The sequence below is a fragment of the Eleutherodactylus coqui genome, chromosome 12, assembly GCF_035609145.1.
Source record: "Eleutherodactylus coqui strain aEleCoq1 chromosome 12, aEleCoq1.hap1, whole genome shotgun sequence".
NCBI classification, from domain to species: Eukaryota; Metazoa; Chordata; class Amphibia; order Anura; family Eleutherodactylidae; genus Eleutherodactylus; species Eleutherodactylus coqui.
Genome location: NC_089848.1, coordinates 115,380,998 through 115,402,299, shown reverse-complemented (window position 1 = coordinate 115,402,299; position 21,302 = coordinate 115,380,998). Strand labels below are relative to the sequence as shown.

The following is a 21,302-nucleotide window of genomic DNA, read 5'->3' as shown; positions in this document are numbered from 1 at the left end:
GTTACTTTCACTTTCCCCACAGAGTGCTCATTGAGCACTGTATATCGGGGAAGCAGAAGGCAGGAAGGTTTAAAAAACCCTCCTGCCTTCTGCTCTGGGTTATCAGCTGTCACTAACAGCTGATAACCCATTCCTGCCCTCTGACTGATTGCAGAGACAGGAGACTTAAAGCACCACCGTAATTTTACTATCGGCGGTGCTCTAAGCCCAGGACCAGCCGCCGTAAATTTACTGTGGCTGGTCCTAAACAGGTTAAAAAAGTGTTATGTTACTAATGTGTGTTATTTGTTTTCCTTAGTAGGTTGGAGATGTTTTCTTTATTTTTGTAATGCATTTTGATATAAATTGTTTTGCATAAATGGGACACATATGAATAGGCATGCGGCTGGGCCAGTTTTCTTTTTCCTCTTGTTCTGTGATATTTTGTAAACATGTATATATGTTTTTGGGTAATGTATTTTGGAAAATTTTCTGTTATTTTGTTATCTTTTGCTATTTTTCCCTGTTATGCTTTTTACTTGTTACAATAAAAAAAGATCCAGAGAGGTGTTATCTGTGGAGTTACATAGGACGGATGGTAACATCTACCCCATCATCTATACAAAGTTACCAGTCTGTTCTATATGTAATGCATAAAGACAAAGGTTCAGCTCTGCTACATTTGTAGATGTACACACATGGCACACACACACTATAGACCAGACCTGGGCAAAGCACGGCCCGCGGGCCACATCCGGCCCGCTGAATAGCTCGGACCGGCCCGCAAAGAGTGTCCTGGTGACTCACCAATGAGTCCGGTGTCAGCAACGGGAAGCAGCGAAACTAAGGGCTCATGTCCACGGGAAAAATCGGGCCCGTTACGGATTCTACATGTAGAATCTGCAGCGGGTCCCTCCTGCCCCGCGGACGTGAGCGCTGAAAATAACAATAAAAAGGAATTTACCTATCCGTAGCGGGCGGCGAAGCTCTGCTCTTCCTCACGGCCGGATCTTCTTTTTCGGCCGGCGGATGAATTCCTGACGCCGGCGGCACGTCGCCGGCACGTCGTCGACGTGCCGCGCGCATGCGCCGGGCACATCCGCCGAGCCGAAGCAAGGGAGATGCGGCCGTGAGGAAGAGAAGAGCTTCGCGGCCCGCTGCGGGTGAGTAAATGCTTGAAATTCCTATTTTAGGTCTCCCGCGGATCCGGACGGCTTCCATAGGCTTCAATAGAAGCCCGCGGGAGCCGACCCCGCGGGAGACCCGCACGAAAATGGAGCATGGTCCAGATTTTTTCATGCTCCCTTTTTTTTTAAATCCCTTTTATTGACGATCCGCGGGTATTTATCTACCGCGGGTATTCACCACAACTGTAGTCTATCAGTGCACGGCTGGCCACGAGATTTGTCTGGCTGGCGGTGTCTGATAGTGAGGAGGGGAGCGGACCGGACCATGCAGTGTAACCTAGGTACATGCAGTATATAATTATGTATGTATAGCTGGTATAAGTTATACTATTTAGCTTATACCAGCTGCACATTTATAATTATATATAGAAGATACCCAGGTTATACCAGCATGGTTCATATCACTATATACAGAAAATGTATATAGCGATCTGGACCATGCTGGTATAACCCGGGTATCACCTGTATATAAATATATATGTACAGCTAGTATAAGCTATATATCCTGTATATAGTGATATAGACCATGCCTGTATAACCTGGGTATCTTCTGTATGTTAATATATATGTACAGCAGGTATAAATTATGCATCTCCTGTATATAGTGATATGAACCATGCTGGTATAAACTAGTTAACTCCTGTATATAATTATACATGTACAGTTGATATAAGTTATTGTTTTGTCTGTGCCGGTTGTGGGAACAATGACTGCAACATAAATAAGAGTAGGAGGGAACAAGGGTGGATGAGAACATGCATACAAGATCAGACAACAACAAGTTAAACCGAACTTGCATACAAACAAAAACAAAGAAAACAGACACCAAAATACTTACCAATAGTACAAACACATGGGCGGATAGAATTGCTAATAAGTACATATGTGAAATTGGTTTGTATTTTGGCCAGAATACGTAAGGCCATGAGCCCACATCAAGGGTCTTCGTTGTCTTGTGAGTCCCTACACTAACAAGGCAATTAAAACCACAAAAAGGGAACCCTGCCTATAAGCAGGACTAATGCCCCAATAGGGACGGCCTCATGCTGGAACCTAGGAGGCCACCGCAGATGGGAACAGGTAGGAACACCAGGCAAGGGAAATACAACATACACACTGATACATGTAATTGTTCCCACCAAATGCATTCCATGACTACAGACTTAAATGGAACATGTCATTGTTCACGCCTAGTGTAGGCCACACCTACAGACAAACTGAACATGTCATTGTTCACACCTAAAGTCTGCTCACCTCACAGACAAAAGGAAACCCCACTCAGAACATCATGCTTGCATAGATAAACAGGAGCTAGTTCAAGTGCCCGTACACTGAGAAAGGGACAAGAGCATCAGACACCAATCTGCCGTAAAAGGAACAGTGTCAGCTATCACCCACCTGTCAATGTACAGGACATCAGTTGTCTGGAGGCCGCACCTGACAAAAAGGGAGGAAGAAGGGGCCCAAAAAACATGCAGAGATCGTGTCCAGACTATTTTCAGGGAAGGTGGTGAGAGCAACTCAAACTAGCAGCATGCATAACACGAACCACCAAGAATTGAGTAGGAAATGGATAAATGACAAAATGACCAGAACCTTCAAGTAAGGACAGCTAGTATTTATATGGACAGACTGATAGTGATTGGCTGGTTGGAGAAATCCACACCATCAGCCAGCCAAATCAACCACACCTGCAGCTGTGTGCGCCTGGAAACCCACAGAGCCACCGATGCCAAGAGCACAATGTGACAGTTATACATCTAGTGATACTAGTAGTTATTAGGAAATTATAGTACCAGTGTTTCCGGTGGAGCAATGCCCACTTACTAATTTAATATAATAAAAGGGATTGGAGTTGGTTAAAATATAACCAGCAAAGCAGAGTCCTGCACACACTAATCACCTCTTGGTCATGTGATCCCAGACTCCTCCCAGACAGGTGACTGATCACATGATGGTGACATCATTACAAGTTCTGTAAGCACATGGCTGGCATATATCCCTATTCAACACCACCTCTACTCGAGCCAACTTAAACAACCAATCACTGTGAATCAGCCAACCCAAATAACCAATCACCGTGAATGAGTAAATCCAAACAACCAATCAGATTGAGAAGGGTGTGGACATGGGGTGTAAAAAGATAATATGCACATGGCTGCTGTCTGGCTCTGCAGGTTGTTAAAATGAAAGACCTGCGATGATGTCACTGTCATGTGATCAAGGGGGGAGTTCAAAGTCCAGGTGACTGATCACATGACAGTGACATCATCACAGGTCCTGTTAGCACGCAGCTGCTGTCAGGCTCTGCATGTTTTATGTTTTAGGACCTGTGATGTCATGTGATCAGGGGGGGAGAATGTAACTCACTGACTCACGGACAGGTGGTCGTTAGTATTTTGATGAAGCATGCTGGTATAACATAGGTATAACAGCTGGGCGCTCAGAGCAGAGAAGAGCTAGGTGCAGAAGCATCAGCAAAATTCAGCAAACCTTTCTAAAATGGAAGATTTCTTTTAAGCAGTAGGTGTTCCCGAAATTGCCACCACAGCAATACAGTGACCCTGTGAAAGTCTCATTAAATCAGGCATGGTTCCTTTGATCGCTCCAAGGACTGCATGAACCGTGAAGAAATTGGAATGGGCAAAGCAGGACAATTCATTCTGTGTATGTGTCAGATAGCTGAACACCGCTATGGGAAACCCTTGTGTACCCACAGTATAGGTGAACCCCTGAAACCTTTCTGTAGCAAGAGTATAGGCGAACCCCTGAAACCTTTCTGTAGCAAGAGTATAGGTGAACCCCTGAAACCTTTCTGTAGCAAGAGTATAGGCGAACCCCTGAAACCTTTCTGTAGCAAAAGTATAGGCGAACCCCTGAAACATTTCTGTAGCAAGAGTATAGGCAAACCCCTGAAACCTTTGTGTAGCAAGAGTATAGGCAAACCCCTGAAACCTTTGTGTAGCAAGAGTGTGGGCGAATCCCTAAAATCTTTCTGTAGCAAGAGTATAGGCAAACCCCTGAAACCTTTCTGTAGCAAGAATATAGACGAACCCATGAAACCTTTCTGTAGCAAGAATATAGACGAACCCATGAAACCTTTCTGTAGCAAGAGTATAGACGAACCCCTGAAACCTATCTGTACCAAGAGTATAGGCAAACCCCTGAAATATTTGTGTACCAAGAGTATAGGCGAACCCCTGAAACAATTCTGTGGCAAGACTATAGGCAAACCCTTGAAACCTTTCTGTAGCAAGACTATAGGCGAACCCCTGAAACCTTTCTGTAGCCAGAGTATAGGCGAACCCCTGAAACCTTTCTGTAGCCAGAGTATAGGCAAACCCCTGAAACCTTTGTGTACCAAGAGTAGAGGCGAACCCCTAAATTATTTGTGTACCAAAAGTATAGGCAAACCCCTGAAACCTTTGTGTACCAAGAGTAGAGGCGAACCCCTGAAACTTTTCTGTGGCAAGGCTATAGGCAAACCCTTGAAACCTTTCTGTAGCAAGAGTATAGGCGAACCCCTGAAACCTTTCTGTAGCAAGAGTATAGGCGAACCCCTGAAACATTTCTGTACCAAGAGTATAGGCGAACCTCTGAAACATTTCCGTAGCAAGAGTATAGGCGAACCCCCTGAAACATTTGTGTACAAAGAGTATAGGCAAACCCCTGAAACATTTCTGTAGCAATAGTATAGGCAAACCCCTGAAACATTTCTGTAGCAAGAGTATAGGCGAACCCCTGAAACATTTCTGTAGCAATAGTATAGGCAAACCCCTGAAACATTTCTGTAGCAAGAGTATAGGCAAACCCCTGAAACCTTTCTGTAGCAATAGTATCGGCAAACCCCTGAAACCTTTCTGTAGCAAGAGTATAGGTGAACCCCTGAAAAATTTGTGCACCAAGAGTATAGGCGAACCCCTGAAAACTTTCTGTAGCAAGAGTATAGGCAAACCCCTGAAAAATTTATGTAGCAAGAGTATAGGCGAACCCCTGAAACCTTCCTGTAGCAAGAGTATAGGTGAACCCCTGAAACATTTCTGTAGCAAAAGTATAGGTGAACCCCTGAAACCTTTCTGTAGCAAGTGTATAGGCGAACTCCTGAAACATTTCTGTAGCAAAAGTATAGGCGAACCCCTGAAACCTTTCCGTAGCAAGAGTATAGGCGAGCCCCTGAAACCTTCCTGTAGCAAGAGTATAGGTGAACCCCTGAAACATTTCTGTACCAAGAGTATAGGCAAACCCCTGAAACATTTCTGTACCAAGAGTATTGGCGAACCTCTGAAACATTTCTGTAGCAAGAGTATAGGCGAACCCCCTGAAACATTTGTGTACCAAGAGTATAGGAGACCCAAGAAATTGTCTGTAGGAAGAGTATAGGCAAACCCCTGAAACCTTTCTGTAGCAAGAGTATAGGCGAACCCCTGAAACCTTTCTGTAGCAAGATTATAGGTGAACCCCTGAAACCTTTCTGTAGCAAGAGTATAGGCAAACCCTTGAAATATTTGTGTACCAAGAGTATAGGCAAACCCCTGAAATATTTGCGTACCAAGAGTATAGGCAAACCCCTGAAACATTTCTGTAGCAAGAGTATAGGCAAACCCCTGAAACATTTCTGTAGCAAGAGTATAGACGAACACCTCAAACCTTTCTGTAGCAAGAGTATCGGCAAACCCCTGAAACCTTTCTGTAGCAAGAGTATAGGCAAACCCCTGAAACCTTTCTGTAGCAAGAGTATAGGTGAACCCCTGAAACATTTCTGTAGCAAGAGTATAGGTGAACCCCTGAAACATTTCTGTAGCAAGAGTATAGGCGAACCCTTGAAATATTTGTGTACCAAGAGTATAGGTGAACCCCTGAAACATTTCTGTAGCAAGAGTATAGGTGAACCCCTGAAACATTTCTGTACCAAGAGTATAGGCGGACCCCTGAAACATTTGTGTACCAAGAGTATAGAAGACCCATGAAATTGTCTGTAGGAAGAGTATAGGCGAACCACTGAAACATTTCTGTAGCAAGAGTATAGGCGAACCCTTGAAATATTTGTGTACCAAGAGTATAGGCAAACCCCTGAAATATTTGTGTACCAAGAGTATAGGCAAACCTCTGAAACATTTCTGTAGCAAGAGTATAGGCAAACCTCTGAAACATTTCTGTACCAAGAGTATAGGCAAACCCCTGAAACCTTTCTGTGGCAAGAGTATAGGTGAACCCCTGAAACCTTTCTGTAGCAAGAGTATAGGCAAACCCCTGAAACATTTGTCTACCAAGAGTATAAGCAAACCCCTGAAACATTTCTGTAGCAAGAGTATAGGCAAACCCTTGAAACATTTGTGTACCAAGAGTATAGGCAAACTCCTCAAACCTTTCTGTAGCAAGAGTGTAGGCGAACCACTGAAACCTTTCTGTAGCAAGAGTTTAGGCGAACCCCTGAAACATTTCTGTAGCAAGAGTGTGGGCAAACCCCTGAAACCTTTCTGTAGCCAGAGCATAGGCAAACCCCTGAAACCTTTCTGTAGCAAGAGTATAGGCGAACCCCTGAATTATTTGTGTACCAAGTGTATAGGCGAACCCCTGAAACTTTTCTGTGGCAAGACAATAGGCAAACCCTTGAAACCTTTCTGTAGCAAGAGTATAGGCGAACCCCTGAAACATTTCTGTAGCAAGAGTATAGGTGAACCCCTGAAACATTTCTGTAGCAAGAGTATAGGTGAACCCCTGAAACCTTCCTGTAGCAAGAGTATAAGCGAACCCCTGAAACCTTTCTGTAGCAAGAGTATAGGTGACCAACTGAAACCTTTCTGTAGCAAGAGTATAGGCAAACCCCTGAAACATTTGTCTACCAAGAGTATAAGCGAACCCCTGAAACCTTTCTGTAGCAAGAGTATAGGCAAACCCTTGAAACATTTGTGTACCAAGAGTATAGGCGAACTCCTCAAACCTTTCTGTAGCAAGAGTGTAGGCGAACCACTGAAACCTTTCTGTAACAAGTGTATAGGCGAACCCCTGAAACCTTTCTGTAGCAAGAGTATAGGCAAACCCTTGAAATATTTGTGTACCAAGAGTACAGGCGAACCCCTGAAACCTTTCTGTAGCAAGAGTATAGCCGAACCCCTGAAATTTTCTGTAGCAAGAGTATAGGTGAACCCCTGAAACATTTGTGTACCAAGAGTATAGGCGAACCCCTGAAACCTTTCTGTAGAAAGAGTATAGGCAAACCCCTGAAACATTTGTGTGCCAAGAGTATAGGCGAACCCCTGAAACATTTCTGTGGCAAGAGTATAGGCAAACCCTTGAAACTTTTCTGTAGCAAGAGTATAGGCGAACCCCTGAAACCTTTCTGTACAAAGAGTATAGCCGACTCCCGGAAAAATTGTTGTACCAAGAGTATAGGTGAACCCCTGAAAAATTGGTGTACCAAGAGTATAGGCAAACACCTCAAAAATGTATTTACTAAGAGTATAGCGAAGCCTGGAAAAATTGGTTTGCTATGAATATAGGCGAAGGCCTAAAAATGTGGTTTGCTCTGAGTATAGGCAAAAAACACCAAAATGTGTATACCAAGAGTACAGGTGTACCCCTGTAAAATTGGCTTACCCTGAGAGGAGGTGAAACCCAGAAACATTTTTTAAAGATAGAACTCGTAGTTGCTTAATTTGCTAACAGAGCCTGGGGGCAGCCCTCTGAAAAAGCCTTTTGGCCCTCTGAAAAATTGTCTGTTCAGCATGATGACATGCTGGTTTAGGAGGAGGAGGAAGATCAGAGAGTGATAGACCAAGCAACTTCTCCCCTTTTTTGGGGTGATAGAGGATGCATGCTTGCCCTGTTCCAGCTGAAAGAATCTTTATGTGTCACTGCTTTCCACTGGTGGAAAAGAGAAGTCTGGGGAAATCCAGCCTTTGTTCATCTTAATGAGTGTAAACCTGTCAGTGCTGTCAGTTGATGCTAGCGGCAGGGCAGGCCAGCACCTCCAAGGCATACAGCGCAAGTTCATGCCACGTGTCCAGTTTTGACACCCAATAGTTGTATGGAGCAGAGGAATCACGGAGGACATTGGTACGGTCAGCAATGTACTCTCTGACCATCTTTTTACACAGTTCCCTCCGAGTCAGCCTAGACTGGGGAGTGGTGACACAGTCTGGCTGGGGAGCCATAAAACTGACAAAGGCCTTGGAGAGTGTTCCCCTTCCTGCCCTGGACATGCTGCCTGATCCCCACGCCTTCCCTGCTACTTGGCTCACTGAAGTACGTCCTCTACTGCTAGCATTGTCAGATGGGAACCTTAGCATCAGCTTTTCCACCAGGGCCTTGTGGTATTGTATCACTCTCGTACTCTTTTCCTCTTCGGGAATGAGAGTGGAAAGATTCTCCTTATACAGTGGGTCGAGAAGGGTGAACGCCCAGTAATCCTGGTTGGCCAGAATGCGTCTAACGCGAGGGTCACGGAAAAAGGCAGCTTAACATGAATTCAGCCATGTGTGCCAGAGTCCCAGTACGCAACACATCGCTGTCCTCACTAGGAGGATGACTTTCATGACCCTCCTCCTCTTCAGCCTATACACGCTGAACAGATGTGAGGGAAGTAGCATGGGTACCCTCTGCAGTGTGGGCAGCAGTATCTTCCCCCTCCTCCTCTTTCTCCTTCTCCCCCTCTTCCTCCTCCAATACACACTAAGAAACAGACGTGAGGATGATCTGGCTGTCAAGCAACATATTGTCAACCCCTATCTCCTGTTCTAACCGCGAAGCGTCAGCCTTTATGCTTAGCAGCGAACTTCTCAGCAGGCAAAGCAGCGGGATGGTTACGCTGATAATGGCCGCATCGCTGCTCACCATTTGTATAGACTCCTCAAAGTTTCCTAGGACTTGACATATGTCTGCCATCCATGCCCACTCCTCTGTGAAGAACTACGGAGGCTGACTACCACTCCGCCGGCCATGTTGCAGCTGGTATTCTACAATGGCTCTATGCTGCTCGTACAGCCTGGCCAACATGTGCAACGTAGAATTCCAGCGCGTGGGCACGTCGCACTGCAGTCGGTGCACTGGCAGCTGGAAGCGATGTGGGTGTCTTGAAGGTGGCAGCATCTGTGGTGGACTTCCTGAAATGGGCGCACACGTGACACACCTTCCTGAGCAGGTCAGACAAATGGGGGTAGTTTTTCAGAAACCGCTGAACCACCAGATTTAACACGCGGGCCAGGCATGGAACGAGTGTTAGTCTCTAGGCTGCAGAGCCGCCACCAGGTTGCGCCTATTATCCCACACAATACCATGCCTGGTTGGAGGTTCAGTGGCGAAAGCCACAGGGCAGTCTGCTCTGTCAAACCCTGCAACAGCTCCTGGGCTTTGTGCCATTTCTCTCCCAAGCTGAGTAGTTTCAGCACAGCCTGCTGACACTTCCCCACAGTGCTGCAGCGCCTCAAGCTACTGACTGCCGGCGATGTGCTCACATGTGGTAATTGAGAGGTAGAGGGGGTGGCATAATAAGCTGGAGAAACCTTCACCGAGGTAGGACCCACAATCCTCGGTGTGGGTAGCACGTGAGCAGACCCAGGGTCAGACTCGGTCCCAACCTCCACTACGTTCACCCAATGTGCCGTCAGGGAAATGTAGTGTCCCTGCCCACCAGCACTTGTCCACGTGTCCGTGGTTAAGTGGACCTTCCCAGTAACCGCGTTGGTGAGAGCACGGTTTATGTTGCGTGAGACGTGCTGGTGTAGGGTGAGGACGGTGCACCTGGAAAAATAGTGGCGACTGGGGACCAAGTACCAAGAGACTACCACCGCCATAATGTTGCGGAAAGCCTCTGTTTCTACTAGCCTGTATGGCAGCATCTTCAGGCTGAGTAGTTTTGCGATATGCACGTTTGAAGATTGTGCATGTGGGTGGGTGGCCGTGTATTTCTGTTTTCGTTCCAATGATTGGGTTAGTGACAGTTGAACGCTGCGCTGGAACATATTTGTGGAGGCAGTAGAGGACCATGGAGGTGAGGGTGTGGGTGCAGGCTGGGAGGCGCTCGTGCCTGCGTCCTGGGAGGGGTATTGCATCTCTGTGCCAGGTTGGGACACTGGAGAAGAGGCTGTGTTGTGACCCACAGCCGGTGAACGGCCTTCGTTCCACCTCATGGGGTGCTTAGCCATCATATGCCTGCTCATACTGGTGGTGGTCAGGCTGGTAGTGGTGGCTTCCCGGCTAATCTTGGTGTGACACAGGTTGCACACCACTGTTCGTCGGTCGTCCGTGCTCTTACTAAAAAACCTCCAGACCTTCAAACACCTAGCCCTCTGCACGGAGGCTTGCCGCGAGGGGGTGCTGTGGGAAACAGTTGGTGAATTTACTCTGGCCCTGCTTCTACCCCTGGCCATCCCGCTGCCTCTTCCATCCTGTTCTGCTGCAGCACTTGACTCCCCCTCTGAAGCCCTTCAGTAGAGTTTGTAAGCCAGGTGGGGTCAGTCACCTCATCATTCACCAGATCTTCCTCTGACTCCTCAGTCTGCTCCTCCCTCAGACTTACTGCCCTAACAACCACCTCGCTGACACACAACTGTGTCTCATCTTTATCATCCACAAATAACTCTTGAGACAGTAATTTGAAGTCCCCACCCTCATCACCCTGAGTCTGTGAAAATTCCACATTTTTGGCATCAGTCACGACAAACTCCTTACGTGGCTGTGGAACCGTTTTTCTGACTCAGGGCAGGGACCCGAGAAGAGTTCTTGGGTGTATGCCTGTTCATCATAATCTCTCCTTTTCCTGGAGTGACCAGGCTGAGGAGTAAGAGGTGCATTCCTTTGGGTGGCATGAGTGGACTGCGTGGGAGACTGGGTGTTGGATAAAGTAGTGGATATGTTATCCCCTATCCATGTCAGCACCTGATCGCACTGCTGTGCTTTTAATAATGGTCTACCACGTGAACCTGTAAAATGTGACATGAAGCTGGGGAGTGGAGATACACGGCGCTCTACCAATCCCTCAGCAGCAGGCACTGTTTCACACACACACCCCCCCCCCCCCCCCCAGGACCTCGGCCTCTGCCCACACTCTCCTTTGGACACCCACGTTCATGTTCTCGGCCTCGACCCGTACCACTATTCTTCATCATGTAGGATAAAGGATAGAGCAGGGCCAGAAAAAAATTAATCAGTGGATACCGCTGATGCCTAGGGCTAATTTACTGCCCACAGAGACTGCAAGATTTGAGAGACTCTAAGCAAGGCCAGAAAATATTTAACCAGTGTATAACGCTGAGACCTAGGCCTAAAGCACCACCCACAGAGACTGGTAGATTTGAGAGACTCTGAGCAAGGCCAGAAAAAATTGAACCACTGTAAAGTGCTGAGATCTAGGCCTAAATGACCAGCCACAGAGACTGGTAGATTTGGGAGACTCTGAGCAAGACCAGAAAAACTTAAAGGGGTTGTCTTGTGAAATCAAGTGGGGTTCAGCACTTCTGTATGGCCATATTAATGCACTTTGTAATATACATCGTGCATTAATTATGAGCCATACAGAAGTTATTCACTTACCTGCTCCGTTGCTAGCGTCCCCGTCGCCATGGATCCGTCTAAATTCGCTTTCTTCTGGCGTTTTTAGACGCGCTAGTGCAGTCCGGTCTTCTCCCTGGTGAATGGGGCCGCTCATGCCGGAGAGCTGGTCCTCGTAGCTCCGCCCCGTCATGTGTGCCGATTCCAGCCAATCAGGAGGCTGGAGTCGGCAATGGACCGCACAGAGCCCACGGTGCACCATGGGAGAAGACCCGCGGTGCATCGTGGGTGAAGATCCCGGCGGCCATCTTGGTAAAGGAAGAAAGAAGTCGCCGCAGCGCGGGGATTCGGGTAAGTAATAAACTTTTTTTTTTTTAACCCATCCCTTGGGTTTGTCTCGCACCGAACCCCCCCGTTGAATATTGAATAAAAAAAACAAAACGTTTCGGCGTGAGACAACCCCTTTAACCCACTGTATAGCGCTGAGAACTAGGGCTAATTCACCGCACACTGAGACTGGTAGATTTAAGAGGCTCTTAGCTGACCAGAAATAATGAACCCACTGTATACCGCAGATACCTAGGCCTAATTCACCGCCCGCAGAGACTGGTAGACTTCAGAGGCTTTGAGCAAGGCCAGAAAAAAATTAAACCACTGTATAGCACTGATACCTAGTGGTAATTCACTGCCCACAGAGAATGGTAGATATGAGAGGCTCTATCCTTTACTAGAAAAAATTCAACCACTGTATAGCGCTGATACCTAGTGGTTATTTACCGCCCACAGAGACTTGTGGATTTGAAAAGCTCTGAGCTGCTCCAGAAATAATGAATCCACTGTATACCGCAGATACCTAGGCCTAATTTACTGCCCAGAGGCTTTGAGCAAGGCCAGAAGGAATTAAACCACTGTATAGTGCTGATACCTAGTGGTAATTCACCGCCCCCAGAGATTTGTAGATATGAGAGGTAGAGATGAGTGAGCATACTCGCTAAGGCTAACTACTTGAGCGAGTAGTGCCTTAGTCGAGTATCTGCCCGCTCGTCTCTACAGATTCGGCTACCAGCGCGGGTGACAGGTGAGTTGCGGCGGTGAGCAGGGGGGAGCGGGGGGGGGGGGGAGGAGAGAGGGAGAAAGGGATATCCCCTTCGTTCCTCCCCGCTCTCCCCTGCCGCTCCTCGCCCGCCGCCGGCACCCGAATCTTTAGAGATGAGCGGGCAGATACTTGACTAAGGCACTACTCGCTCGACTAGTTAGCCTTAGCGAGTATACTCGCTCATCTCTAATGAGAGGCTCTATGCAGTACTAGAAAAAATTAAACCACCCACAGAGACTTGTAGGTTGACTGGTCTGACCCATTGGGAGATTGCAGCCAATTTATCCGATTCCATTTGAATCTCCGTGGGCGAAATCACATTGTGAGGATATATATATATATATATATATATTGCCATATGTTTTTTTTATGCTTTATACCTATATGCAAGTTCTATTCAATTCCAAATAAGAAAAAACTTAATCTGTCGCCTTAACATCAGATATTCCAAGGCTTTGCAAGGCTGAGAGAGAAATGTGTCCAGAAATTCAGAGATGATACCGAACCAGACACGAAGGACGCGTACTTGGCTGTTTTTCCAGAGGCGCCGTAGCAAGATATCAAGATGTGCAACTATGTACATAATTTTCACTGTCTCAGGCCGGAAATCCGGACTTCCCATATATGGTTATGAGCCCATCACCCCTTGCTGGTGATGGGACAAAGGGTATAAGATCTCATGTAATCTGTAATAAAGGACAGCGAAGCGCAGTCATGTCCCGTGTGAGGAATGATACCAGACCTCCGTGTGGTGTCTCTTCTTACCGCCGGCAGCGGGGCAAGTGGGGTGGGCCTGATTGGTGCTGTACTTAGAATTACCCTGACAACATAACCCAGGAAAGACACTTCTTTAGTACCAAATATGCATTTTTCCAACTTGACAAAAAGTTGGTATTCACGCAAACGAGTCAGAATTAACCTCAGGTGCTGCACATGGGAATCCCAGTCCGGGGAGTACACCAGAATGTCATCCAGATATATAACCATAAATACCCTCAGAAAGTTGTGGAAGATCGTGTTCATAAATCCCTGGAACACAGCGGGGGCGTTACAAAGTCCAAAGGGCATGACAAGACATTCAAAATGTCCTAACGGGGTGTTGAATGCGGTCTTCCACTCATCTCCCTCTCAAATGCGAATTAGATTGTAAGCGCCCCTTAAGTCCAATTTGGAAAACCAGTGGGCTCCTACAACCTGATTCAATAAGTCAGGAATCAGGGGCAAGGGAGCACTGGTTCTTCACTGTAATTTTATTCAAGCCCGATAATCCACACAAGGCCTCGATGTCTGATCCTTCTTCTCCACAAAGAAGAGACCTGCCCCAGCAGAGGACCTGGATGGCCTAATATGTCACTTGGCCAGAGACTCTGAATTATAAGACTTAAGGGCTTTGTGCTCACGCCCAGACAAATTAAAAATGGCTCCCTTAGGGATGGGACTGTCGGGGATCAAATCAATACCACAGTCCCACTCCCTATAAGGAGGTAAAGTCTCAGACAGCTTCTTGGAGAATACATCCTGAAAATCAGACAAATATTCTGGGATAAGCACGGTATCTGCTGAGCACATGGATACAGTAGTTATGTGATTACGACAGGACAACCCCCAATGTATCAATTCCTGGGTGGACCAATCAATTTGGGGGTTGTGTAATGCCAACCAGGGCATACCAAGCACCACATCTACGGACATCCTTTCCATAGCCAGGAAGGACAGATTCTCAGAGTGGAGAACACCCACAGTGAACTGCAGAATGGAAGTCCTCCATTGCACAACACCTGCAGACAGAGGTGTAGAGTTAATGCTAGTGAAGTGTATGGGGGACTTTAGCACTGAGAATTCAGTCATCAGAGGTCTGACAAAATTTAAATTAATCAAATTGGCATCAGCGCCCGAATCAATAAAGGCTTGCCCGGCTCAACTAAAATTCCGGAAGCCAACTTGACAAGGCACCAACAACTTCGGGAGTACCTGTGATCCTCGGTGATCCTCCCAACAATCGCCTAGGATCTCTAGTTTTCCGCTGGTCCAGATTGCTGTCACAGATGTCTCTGAGGACAGGTTGCTACACGATTTCCGGCTTTTCCACAGTAGAAGCAAAGATGGTGAGTCATCCAGAACCGTCGCCGTTCCTCGGGCCTTAGCTGGTCCACTTCCATAGGCTCGGCACCAGGAGTTGGCTTGGAAGTAGTGGAAGCGGGTCTGGAAGATTCCCTAGTTTTGCAGGCCTGACGTTCCTCTGTTCTAGATCTCAGCCTCCTGTCAGCTTTTACTGCCTAGTTTCTGCAAAAATGAGTCTACTGACTGCAGGCAAGCCGAACTCTCGGGTAAAAAGTAGGCCCATGTCTGGGGGGGGGGGGGGGGGGCAGTAGGGACATAATCAATCCCACTTTCTGGGACTCTGAGTCAGAGGAACAGAGCTGCATCCGAAAATACAGTCTACATGTCTGCTGAAAAACAAAAAACTTGCTTCTCTCCCCTGAAAATATCTCGGGGAGAGGACACTTGGGCTCAGGGATAGATGGGGCGGCAGAAACCTGCACCAACGCTCGCAGCTCCCGGGCCACCATACGACCGGACAGGTCTTGGATCACGCCCACTAGACCCTGCAACTGACTAGCAAGGGCATTCATAGTCTCCATTGGAGAGCCAAACAAAATCCACAGGGTAATTTTAAAGGCCAGTTATTATGCTATGGTATCCTACCCACCGGTACGCCAGCCCGGGTTGCCCTAGAACTTACCCACAACCCCCTGTACCTGCCTACTTGCCTCCACTCCTGGCTAACCCCAGGCGGGCAACAGGGCAGTGGTCCCTACTCTCACTAGGGACCGAGAGGGGACACTGGGGTACCAAGATGCAACAAGGTAGAATACCAACAGGATGGGCAGATGATACAACCAACAGAAAAATACAAGCAGAAAAAGGCAGATGGGAGAACCTGGCAGATATGACAGAACAAGATGACACGCTGGAGGCCAACAGAGACAGGATGCTACTATGCTAACGGAAACCAAATAACTGGCAGTAAATACAGGTCACTGCCAGCCTTAAAGACACAAGCCTCCGCCCAGGGGCAGAGAAAGGGAGACACTCACTCCTACAGCACCAATTTAAAAGGTGCTAATGCACGGGGCTGACTACAGGTGCGCATGCACGGCGCCACCGCCTGGATCCACAAGCACGTGCGCCATGCACCAACAGCAGCACGCCGACCAGCCACTCGCGCCCCCGGCAGCCAGACAACAAGCCAAGGGGACGCGCCCCGACCCTGGGACCCAGCACCTCGGGAGGAACCGCAGCCGCCGCACGTAAACAGGTAGATTTTAGAAAATATGAGCAAGGCCAGAAAAAAATTAACCTAAATAACCAGTGTATAGCGCTGAGACCTAGGCCTGATTCACCTGATTCACTGCACACACAGACTGGTAGATTTTAGAGACTCTGAGCAAGGCCAGAAAAAATTAACCCACTGTATAGCGCTGAGAACTAGGCCTAATTCACCGCCCACAGGGAATGGTAGATTTGAGAAACTTTGAGCAAGGCCAGGAAAAATTAACCCACTGTATAGCGCTGAGAACTAGGGCTAATTCATCGCCCACAGAGAATGGTAGATTTCAGAGACTCTGCACAGGGCCAGAAAAAATTAACCCACTGTATACCGCTGAGACCTAGGCCTGATTCACCGCACACAGAGACTGGTAGATTTTAGAGACTCTGAGCAAGACCAGAAAATATTAACCCACTGTATAGCACTGAGAACTAGGCCTAATTAACCGCCCACAGGTAATTGTAGATTTGAGAGACTCTAAGAAAGGCCAGAAAAAATTAACCCACTGTTTAGCGCTGAGTACTAGGGCTAATTCACCGCACACAGAGACTGATAGATTTGAGAGACTCTGTACAGGGCCAGAAAAAATTAACCCACTGTATAGCGCTGAGAACTAGGCCTAATTCACTACCCACAGGGAATGGTAGATTTGAAAAACTCTGAGCAAGGTCACAAAAAATTAACCCACTGTATAGCGTTGATACCTAGTGGTAATTCACTGCCCACAGAGAATGGTAGATTTCAGAGACTCTGCGCAGTGCCAGAAGAAATTAACCCACTGTATAGCGCTAAGAACTAGGACTAATTCACCGCCCACAGAGACTTGTAGACTTCAGAAGCTTTTAGCAAGGCCAGAAAAAATTAACCCACTTTATAGCGCTGATACCTAGTGGAAATTCACTGCACAGAGAGACTGGTAGATTTTAGAGACTCTGAGCAAGGCCAGAAAAATTAACCCACTGTATAGCGCTGAGAACTAGGCCTAATTAACCGCCCACAGGTAATGGCAGATTTGAGAGACTCTGAGAAAGGACAGAAAAAATTAACCCACTGTATTGCGCTGAGAACTAAGGCTAATTCACATCACACAGAGACTGGTAGATTTGAGAGACTCTGCACAGGGCCAGAAAAAATTAACCCACTGTAAAGCGCTGAGAACTAGGGCTAATTCACCGCACACAGAGACTGGTAGATTTGAGAGACTATGCACAGGGCCAGAAAAAATTAACCCACTGTATAGCGCTGAGAACTAGGCCTAATTCACCGCCCACAGAGACTTGTAGACTTTAGAGGCTTTGAGTAAGGCCAGAAAAAATTCAACCACTGTACAGCGCTGATAGCTAGTGGTAATTCACCGCCCACAGATAATGGCAGATTTGAGAGACTCCGAGAAAGGCCAGAAAAAATTAACCCACTGTAAAGCGCTGAGAACTAGGGCTAATTCACCGCACACAGAGACTGGTAGATTTGAAAGACTCTGCACAGGGCCAGAAAAAAATTAACCCACTGTATAGCGCTGAGAACTAGGCCTAATTCATCACACACAGAGACTGGTAGATTTGAGAGACTCTGCACAGGGTCAAATAAAATTAACCCACTGCATAGCGCTGAGAATTAGGGCTAATTCACCGCCTACAGAGACTGGTAGATTTGAGAGACTCTGAGCAAGGCCAGAAAAATTGACCCACTGTTTAGCACTGAGAACTAGGGCTAATACACCGCACACAGAGACTGGTAGATTTAAAAGACTTTGCACAGGGCCAGAAAAAATTAACCCACTCTATAGCACTGAGAACTAAGCCTAATTCACTGCCCACAGAGAATGGTAGATTTGAAAAACTCTGAGCAAGGTCACAAAAAAAATTAACCCACTGTATAGCGTTGATACCTAGTGGTAATTCACTGCCCACAGAGAATGGTAAATTTCAGAGACTCTGCGCAGTGCCAGAAGAAATTAACCCACTGTATAGCGCTAAGAACTAGGACTAATTCACCGCCCACAGAGACTTGTAGACTTCAGAAGCTTTGAGCAAGGCCAGAAAAAACTAACCCACTTTATAGCGCCGATACCTAGTGGAAATTCACTGCACAGAGAGACTGGTAGATTTTAGAGACTCTGAGCAAGGCCAGAAAAATTAACCCACTGTATAGCGCTGAGAACTAAGGCTAATTAACCGCCCACAGGTAATGGCAGATTTGAGAGACTCTGAGAAAGGCCAGAAAAAATTAACCCACTGTATTGCGCTGAGAACTAAGGCTAATTCACATCCCACAGAGACTGGTAGATTTGAGAGACTCTGCACAGGGCCAGAAAAAATTAACCCACTGTAAAGCGCGGAGAACTAGGGCTAATTCACCGCCCACAGAGACTTGTAGACTTTAGAGGCTTTGAGTAAGGCCAGAAAAAATTCAACCACTGTACAGCGCTGATAGCTAGTGGTAATTCACCGCCCACAGAGAATGGTAGATTTCAGAGACTCTGAGCAAGGCCAGAAAAATTAACCCACTGTATAGTGCTGAGAACTAGGCCTAATTAACCGCCCAAAGGTAATGGCAGATTTGAGAGACTCTGAGAAAGGCCAGAAAAAATTAACCCACTGTATAGCGCTGAGAACTAGGGGTAATTCATCACACACAGAGACTGGTAGATTTGAGAGACTCTGCACAGGGCAAGAAAAAATTAACCCTCTGCATAGCGCTGAAAATTAGGGCTAATTCACCGCCTACAGAGACTGGTAGATTTGAGAGACTCTGAGCAAGGCCAGAAAAATTGACCCACTGTATAGCAATGAGAACTAGGGCTAATACATCGCACACAGAGACTGGTAGATTTAAAAGACTTTGCACAGGGCCAGAAAAAATTAACCCACTCTATAGCACTGAGAACTAAGCCTAATTCACTGCCCACAGAGAATGGTAGATTTGAGAGACTCTTAGCAAGGCCAGCAAAAACTTAAATTAAAAATGGTAAATTCCTATGTACTGGGTGTACACCCCTGGCAGTACACTGCATAAAACCTCTATCAGAGGGCACAACACAGCTGGGACGCTTGAAAAAAAAAAAATTGGTGCACTACTGGTCCCAGCCAGGCAAAATGCTAATGCACACAATGAGAGAAGTAGTCCTAAGAAGGACTGTTGGGTTCTCATAGTCAGGATCCCTGCCTAACCGCAACCTAATCCCTGCCCTACCACTTTCCCTATCTCAGCAGCTCTATCCCTAAACTCTGCCAGCATGCATCTGAGGCGAGCCGTGGGCTGCACCAGTTTAAGTACTCGGTGGTCACCTTATCCCGCCAGCTACTCACTGCTGTAGACGTGAACAGGGCCGGCACGTTACAGCAGGAAGTGGTAAAGCCTTCCCTGCATGTTTAGTGGCTAAAAAATTGCGCTAAACATGCGGAGAGGGGAAATGAAATTTACTCAAGCACCGCATGGTGCTCGACTCGAGTAGCCTAATACTCGAACGAGCATCAAGTGTGCTCACTCGTCGCTACCTGCTTCTTAATGACCTGAAGTCAGGAAAGACTATTAGAATTATATGGTGTAGAAATATGCTTGTTTTGGGTTTTTTTGTATATTGATATAAAAACATTGAGGGTAATAAGTATTTAACTGGTAACAGTGTTGTTTGCTTGTGTCCTTCTATTTACTCACCAAGAAACCTATTCCTGTAACTGTCGCTACAGCTAAAGGCCCTTTTACATGGAACAATTACACTGGATCACAGAAAAAAAATGTCTGCTACTTGGGGTACTTCATGTGTCCTATATTAAACGGAGAATGTAGAGTCCAAATCTGTAGTCGGATGTTGCCTCGGACGTCGGGTTCTGAAGTTCTACACTGTGTCATTGGCTGTTCACACAGACATGAGAAACTGACTTTATGTTCTTTATCCAGCCACTGTACATAACTAAATTGTGCTTCAAAAGTGTGAGAGATTACAAAGACTTGTTCACATTAACAAACATGGAAATAAAAAGTTCCCTTAAGACTTTACGCACTGCAATACACTGTTCAGAAGGGCTTTAGGCACTTGCTTCTGCGCTTGTGAGAGGCTGCTGATGACCGCTGCAGAAGCCAGCAGTAGTCGCCATCATGTTGGGGTTGAAGTGTCCTTGATGTCTTTCCCCGTGTTCATCATTCACATCACCCAGAAAAACCCAGATGAGGATGTAGGAAATGAATTTTGAGCGACATTCGGCAGCCGAGGTGCTCACATGCTGCTAACATGTTGCTTGCAAGTTCAGCGTGGTTGTCAGCCCCGATGGCTGCCAAGACAGTTCTGCACAAAGGCATCCCAAGTGGTGAGTTCAGGCGCACTCAATTTGGATCTGAATTAGAGATGAGCGAACGTACTCATAATGAGTACTTACGCACCCGAGTACCGCCATTTTCGAGTACTTCAGTACTCGCGCGTAAAGATTCGGGGGGCGCCGGGGGGCGGGGAGAGGCGCGGCGGTGCGGGGGGTAGCAGCGGGGAACAGGGGGGAGCCCTCTCTCTCCCTCTCCCCCCCACTCCCCGCTGCAACCCCCCGCGCCGCCACGGCGCCCCCCGAATTTTTTCGCCCGAGTACGGAAGTACTCGAAAATCGCGGTATTCGGGCGAAAAAGGGGCGGGGCAGAGCACGTTCGCTCATCTCTAATCTGAATGTGTCATTAATTTGTGGATTTCAGGACCAAAAATAAATTCCTGCTTTTAGTTTGGCTTCTGTTTTGGTTTTTCCAAACTTGTCCTTCAGATACTGAAAACCATTTCCAGTAAAAATAAAATGTAAAAAGAAAGTTTAAAAAGTTAAAGTATCATCTCCCCTCACGGATCATATCCATGAAGGAGGATGAAATTATGTACCCAAGGCCCCCGGATTTATCCGTGGACCTTATCCCTGCTTCTGCGCATGTGCCCATCGCCAAAGTGGCAGACGCATGTGCAAAAGCCGCAGATTGCCTGAGTAATTTAAAATCTCCCTGCTCCTGGCTACCAAACCTAGCCAAGAGCCTGGAGATTTCACTGGGTGCAGCGGTACACGTTCTCTGGTCACGTGATCGCCACTATTCAATGAATAACGGCGATCACGTGGAAGTAAAAAGAAGTTAAAATTTCACCTCTTGTCGCAGATCCAATTCATGAGGGGAGGTGAAATAACTTACCTAAGGCCTCCTGCACATGGGCGTATTTGCATTGCAGAGACCACGGTGCGCGTCCGCCTCCGGACTCCAC

General features: G+C 47.0%; 1 long non-coding RNA gene across 1 annotated transcript in view; it reads right to left on the bottom strand.

Annotated features, from left to right (window-relative positions):
* Positions 1 to 21,302, bottom strand: part of LOC136586650 (uncharacterized) — a 274,484-nt gene that overhangs the window by 184,684 nt on the left and 68,498 nt on the right. The window lies entirely within an intron of this gene.